This window comes from Phacochoerus africanus, chromosome 7 (genome assembly GCF_016906955.1).
Source record: "Phacochoerus africanus isolate WHEZ1 chromosome 7, ROS_Pafr_v1, whole genome shotgun sequence".
Classification (NCBI taxonomy): domain Eukaryota; kingdom Metazoa; phylum Chordata; class Mammalia; order Artiodactyla; family Suidae; genus Phacochoerus; species Phacochoerus africanus.
The window spans coordinates 97962622-97969635 of record NC_062550.1 but is presented as its reverse complement, the minus strand read 5'-3'; the positions used below and the strand labels follow the sequence as shown (position 1 = coordinate 97969635).

The window sequence follows — 7014 nt, the reverse complement described above, 5'->3', positions numbered from 1 at the left end:
CCCAAATGCCACAGAAGCATGGTGGGGTGCTCTCTCTCATTTTTTTTTATTATAGTTGATTTACAATGTTCTGCCAGTTTCTGCTATATAGCAAAGTGAACCAGTTTATATATATATACACACACATTCTTTTTCTCACCTTATCCTCCATCCTGTTACATCACAAGTGATTGGATATAATTCCCTGTGTTATCCAGCAGGATCCCATTGCCCATCCACTCCAAATGCAACAGTTTGCATCTAACCCTGACTCCCAGTGCATCCCACTCCTTTCACCTCCCCCTTACCAAACACAAGTCTGTCTTCCATGTCCATCATCTGTTTCTGTTTTGTAAATAGATCGTTTGTGCCATATTTTAGACTCCACATATAAGTGATATCATATGGTGTCTGTATTTCTCTTTTTCACTCAGTATGAGAATCTCTAGTTACATCCATGTTGCTGCAAATGGCATTATTTTGTCCTTTTTTATGGCTGAGTAGTATTCCATTGTATATATGTACCACATCTTTTTAATCCAATCATATATCGATGGGCAATTAGGTTGTTTCCATGTCTTGGCTATTGTGAATAGTGCTGCAATGAACATACGGGTGCATGTGTCTTTTTAAATTATAGTTCTGTCCAGGTATATGACCAGGAGCAGGATTGCTAGATCATATGGAAGTCCTATATTTAGTTTTCTGAGAAATCTCCATACTGTTTCCACAGCGGTTGTACCAGTTTACATATCCACCAACAGTGTAAGAGGGCTCCGTTTTCTCCATATACTCTCCAGAATTTGTTTTTTGTTGACTTAATGATGGCCACTCTAACGGTGTGAAGTGGTACCTAATTGTTGTTTTGATTTTCATTTCTCTAATAATTAGTGATGTTGAGCATTTTTGCATGTGTCTGTTGGCCATCTGTATGTCTTTGGAGAAATGTCTATATAGGTCTTCTGCCCATTTTTTGATTGGGTTGTTTGTTTTTTGTTGTTGTTGAGTTATTATGAGTTGTTTGTATATTTTGGAGATTAAACTTTTATCAGTCGAGCCATTTGCCAAAAGTTTCTGTCATTCTGTGGGTTGTCTTTTTGGTTTTTTTTTAATGGTTTCCTTTGCTGTGCAGAAGCTGTTTTAGTTTAATTAGCTTCCATTGGTTTATTTGTGTCTTTACGGTCTTTATTCTAGGAAGGGTGTCAAACAAGATGTTGCTGTAATTGATATCAAAGGGCATTCTGCCTATGCTTTCCTCTAGGAGTGTTATAGTATCTGGCCTTACATTTAGGTCTTTAATCCATTTTGCGTTTATTTTTGTATATGGTGTTAGGAAATGTTTTAATTTCATTCTCTTACATGCAGTTGTCCATTTTTCCCAGCACCATTTTTTTTTCTTGTCTTTTTAGGGCCAAACCCATGGCATATGGAGGTTCCCAGGCTAGGGGTCGAGTCGGAGCTATAGCTGCTGGCCTATGCCACAGCCACAGCAACAAGTGACACGAGCCACATCTGTGACCTACCCCATAGTTCATGGCAATGCTGGATCCTTAACCCCCTAAGCAAGGCCAGGGATTGAAGCTGCATCCTCATAGATGCTCGTCACATTTGTTTCCAGTGAGCCACAATGGGAACTCCCCAGCACCGTTTATTGAAGAGACTGTCTTTCGTCACTGTATGTTTTTGCCTCCTTTGTCGTAGAGTAGTTGAGCATAGGTACTTGGGTTTATTTCTGGGCCTTCTATCTCATTCCATTGATCTATATTTCTGTTTTTGTGCCAGCACCAAAACAGACTGTAGATTTGTAGTATAGTCTGAAGTCAGGGAACCTGATTCTTCCAGTTCAACTTTTTTCTTTTCAATATTGCTTTGGCTATTCAAGGTCTTTTGTGTTCCCATACAAATTTTACAATATTTTGTTCTAGTTCTGTAAAGAATATCATTGTTAATTTAATAGGGATTGCATTGAATCTGTATATTGCCGTAGGGAGTATTGTCATTTTGACTATATTGATTCTTCCAATCCAAGAGCATAGTATATTTTTCTATCTATTTTTGTCTTTGATTTCTTTCATCAGTGTCTTATAGTTTTCAGAGTGCAAGTCTTTTGTCTCTTTAGGTAGGTTTCTTCCTATGTATTTTATTCTTTTTGATGCAGTGGTAAATGGGATGGTTTCCCTAATTTCTCTTTCTGATCTTTCATTGTTAGTATTTAGAAATGCAATTGATTTCTGTGTGTTAATTTCATATCCTGAGACTTTACCAAATTCATCAATGAGCTCTAATAGCTTTCTGGTAGTGTCTTTAGGATTTTCTACGTATGACATCATGTCATCTACAAACAGTGATAGTTCTACTTCTTCTTTTCCAATTTGGATTCATTTTATTTCTTTTTCTTTTCTGATTGCCATGGATAGGACTTCCAAAACTATGTTGAATAATAGTGGTGAAACTGGGCATCCTTGTCTTGGTCCTGATCTTAGTTGAAATGCTTTCAATTTTTCACCATTGAGGATGATGTTAACTGTGAGTTTGTCATAAATGGCTTATATTGTATTGAAGTAGTTTCCCTCTATGCCCTCTCTGTGAAGAGTTTTATCAGGAGTGGGTATTGAATTTTGTCAAAAGCTTTCGCTGCCTCTATTGAGATGATCATATGCTTTTTATTTTTCAGTTTATTGGTGAGGTATATAACATTGAGAGATTTGCAGATTTGAAGAATCCTTGCATCCCTGAGATAAATCCTACTTAATCATGGTGTATGGTCTTTTTAATGTATATTTGTATGTGGTTTGAACTCATCTAAGTAAAGAGGGAGAAGGTTTCAATCAGTACAATTAGAAATGAAAAAGGAGAAGTTACAACTGACACTGCAGAAATACAAAGGATCATGATAGACTACTATGAGCAACTGTATGCCAAAAAAATGGATACTCTAGAAGAAACAGACAGATTCTTACAAAGGTACAACCTACCAAGATTGAACCAGGAAGAAAATATAAATAGACCAATCACAAGTGCGAACCTGAAAATACAGTTAAAAACCTTCCAGAAAACAAAATTCCAAGACTTGATGGTTTCTAAGCTGAGTTCTACCAAACATTCAGAGAAGAGTTAACACCTCTTCCTTTGAAACTTTTTCAGAAACTTGCAGAGGAAGCAGCACTCCCAAATTCATTCTAGGAAGCCACCATTACCCTAATACCAAAACCAGACAAAGATTACACAAAAAAAAAGATACTATGGGCCAATATCACTGATGAACACAGATGAAAAAATCTTAAAAAAAATATTAGCAAACTGCATATTTTTTCATTCTTTTCTCAGAAAGGAAATGATAAGAGTTTGCTCATATGTGTAAAAATGTTTTTAAAAGACATAGAAGCCAAAAAAAAAAAAAAGAGAGAGAGAGGGAGGGAGAGAGAAAGACTTTTCTAGAGACATTTGGAAAGCATATTACAACATCAAGATATCTGAATATGTGTTGTGTTTTCATTCCTGCAACTAGAGCATGTTAGTTCTTTTCAAGTTGATACATGTTACACTTGTATTGAGCTTTACCATCACACATTTGAGTTGTTTGGTTTAGATTTCTTCTTGCAGTCCTAGCTGCTTTTACACCTCAATGTTTAATATAGTTGGAAGAAAATTAAAATATGTTATTTTTCCTTGGATTAGAGAGCATGAAGAAAACTTGAGAATTCAGATTCTTCTATTTAATAGGATCTATGAATAATAGAAAAGAGGGGACTAATACAGTGCCTACTCAGTATAGACATTTTGCCTTATATAAGTTTTCTCATTGGATCCTCAAGATTTTTATTATGGAGTCCCATTGTGGCTTGACAGGTTAAGAACCTGACTAGTATCTATGAAGATGCTGGTTTGATCCCTGGCCTTGCTCAATGGATTAAAAGATCCAGCATTGCCATAAGCTGTGGTACAGTTTGTAGACGTGGCTCAGATCTGGCATTGCTGCAGCTATGATGTAGGCCAGCAGCTGCAGCTCTGATTGGACTCCTAGCCTGGGAATTTGCATATGCCACAGGTGTGGCCATAAAAAAAGCCAAAAAAAAGCTTTTTTTTTTTTTTTTTGAGGAAAGATTATTTTTTCAGAGCAGTTCTAGGAAGGTACAGCGGTTTCTCCTATATTCCCTGCCACCAAACATGAATAGTCTCCCTCTTATCAGCATCCCTCACTAGAGGGATGTACATTTGTTACAATTGATGCACCTATTTGATGCATCTTTATCATCTAAAGCCCATAGTTTACCTGAGAGTTTGTGCTTAGTGTTGTACAAATGAGTAATGACATATGTCCACCATTATAGTATTGTACAGAGTATTTTCACTGGCCTAAAACAATGTAAGGCTCCCATATTTCTTTGAAAGGTACATCTCTGGATTTATGTTATAGGAATAAGAAATAAACCTGTATAAGTCATTATTTCTATTTTTATGGCCATACCTGTGGCATATGGAAGTTCCAGGTCCAGGAACTGAATCTGAGCTGCAGCTGCAGCCTGCACCGTAGCTGCAGCAATGCTGGATCCTTTAACCCACTGTGCCAGATCAGGGATTGAACCTGTGCCTGTAGCAACCCAAGCTGCTGCAGTCAGATTCTTAATCCGTTGCGGGAACTCCTATAAGTCACTATTTTTAAGATGTTTATTTTCTACCATAGAACCTCATCTTTTCTGACACAAAGAACTTGTAATTATTTACAATCCAAGAATTTTTGCTTGGTTGTTGATTGGGAATACATTGAATCTATAGACTCAGTGATCAATTTGCGAAGAACTGACATGTTGACTCTTTTCTTTATCTTTTTCTTTTTTCTTTTTTTTGTCTTTTTTTTTTTCCATTTCTTGGGCTGCTCCTGTGGCATATGGAGGTTCCCAGGCTAGGGGTCTAATTGGAGCTGTAGCTGCCAAGCCTATGCCAGAGCCACAGCAACACGGGACCCGAGCCGCGTCTACGACCTACGCCACAGCTCACAGCAACGCCAACCCACTGAGCAAGGGCAGGGATGGAACCCGCAACTGCATGGTTCTTAGTCAGATTCGTTAACCACGACGGGAACTCCTCTTTTTCTTTTTTTTTTTGATGAGATATTGCTACTCATGTTTTAGAACAAATAAAGTAAATATATTGAAACAATTCAATACTGGGTATGACATAGAACAGAAGGAACTCTCCTCCATGTGCTGGGAGGAGTACAAAGGGCAGCCACTTGGGAAGATATTTGACAATTTCTTAGGGAAGAAAACAGATTTATACCATCACGTTGAGAAGTAGGCTGCAGGATACTTCCCCAAATAATTTGAATATTTATGTTCACACAAATATCACCAGGGGAATGCTTATATCATTTTACATATTTGATATTTTACCATTCCTGAATTTTGATTATAGAATGAGGTTTCATGTTTTTCATATCATCAGGATATGTTTCTATTCCTATTTATCCATTGCTTTACCCCATTATCTAAGGCACCCTCAGCCTAAAGGCCTTTGCCGTCACCTCAGTACCAGCACAGCACCCTCCCCCTGAGGGTTTCTGACACTCCGTATGTAGGTGTTCGCATCATGTCTCTTGCACAGTAATACACAGCCGTGCCCACAGGCTGCTCAGTTCCATGTAGGCCGTGCTAGTGGACATGCTTTTCATCAAGGTGACTCTGTCCTGGAACTTCTGTGCACAGTTTTTGTTGCCATTGCCAAGGTTGATCCATCCCATCCACTCAAGCCCTTGTCCAGGGCCTGTCACACCAGTGCACACACTGGCTGGTAGAGGTGTATCCAGACGCCTTGCAGGAGAGCTTCAGTGATAGATGCCCCAGGCTTCCTCAGCTCGATCCCAGGCTGCAACAGCTGGACCTGGGAATGGACACCTGTTGTCACCGCCACTGGGAAGAGGGTTCTCCAGCTCTAGTCCATGGTGAGGGCTTTGATGACTATTTCTTGACAATATTGAAAATGTTGATGATATTTTGAAGTGGATACTAGTGTCCACTTTATGGACGTACGTATCAAGCTTAACGTCGATCAGTCCGTCATTAGCAGTGGTAGGATTCAAACCTTGCTTTGTTTGAATCCAAGGTCTTTTGTTCTGAATTCTCTTACAAATAACAAAGAAAAAGGAATAGAAAGCAAAACAAAATGTTTGTTGGACACCTGCCTTACGCTAAGCCATATGAAGGATGTTGTATATACGCATTATCTCAATACTTCTCAAACCTCATGCATCTCCTGCTCTCAAAATTTTTGCCCGCAGAACCAACGCTTTGCAATTTTTTAAAAAAGTAAAACAGAACAAACCTCAGCAACATGCATAGAAATCAGGTATATGAATGGCACACATCATGTCTATTATTCACACTTCTAAAGTTATTCTGAACATTTAGTTTTTGTTCTGAACATTTGAAATATTCATAGGCATGCCTAAACACTATGCCTGTAATGTGTGCCGCATCTCTAAACTGGATTCCCAGAGGTCCACCCAATTTAGCTCCAACTTACGCAGTAATAACTGGCATGTTTTTATGGGTAAGACTGGCATTTTGTTTGAGTATAAATATGTAAGTATAGATAGAAGTATAAATATAAATACTACAGTTGAAAATATTCCCACATAAATATAAAAAATATAATTAATATAATAATAATTCACTCACAAATTATTTCAAATGTACATGAAATACCTAAAAATTCCATGGAGTTCCTGCTGTAACGCAGTGGGTTAAGAATCTGATTGCAATGGTACAGGTCAACACAGAGGCATGGATTCGATCCTTGGCCAGGTGCAGTGGGTTAAAGGATCCTGTGTTGACATAGCTGCAGCTCATATTCAATCCCTGGCCTGGGAGCTTCCATATGCTATAGGTGTGGCCATAATTTTTTTTTTTTAATTCCCATTTATGCAGGACTGGGGGATTTCTAGGATGTAGGACTTCAGTGCAAAAACTGGACAGTCTCAGACAAACCAAGATGGTTGGTCACACTACATACATAGAATATATTTGGGAAAACATG

At 38.2% G+C, this 7014-nt stretch overlaps 1 pseudogene; it reads right to left on the bottom strand.

Moving 5' to 3' along the window:
• Window positions 1–5504: 5504 nt before the first annotated feature.
• On the bottom strand, window positions 5505–5919 carry LOC125130471 (immunoglobulin heavy variable 1-3-like; annotated as a pseudogene).
• Between the last annotated feature and the right edge of the window lie 1095 nt (window positions 5920–7014).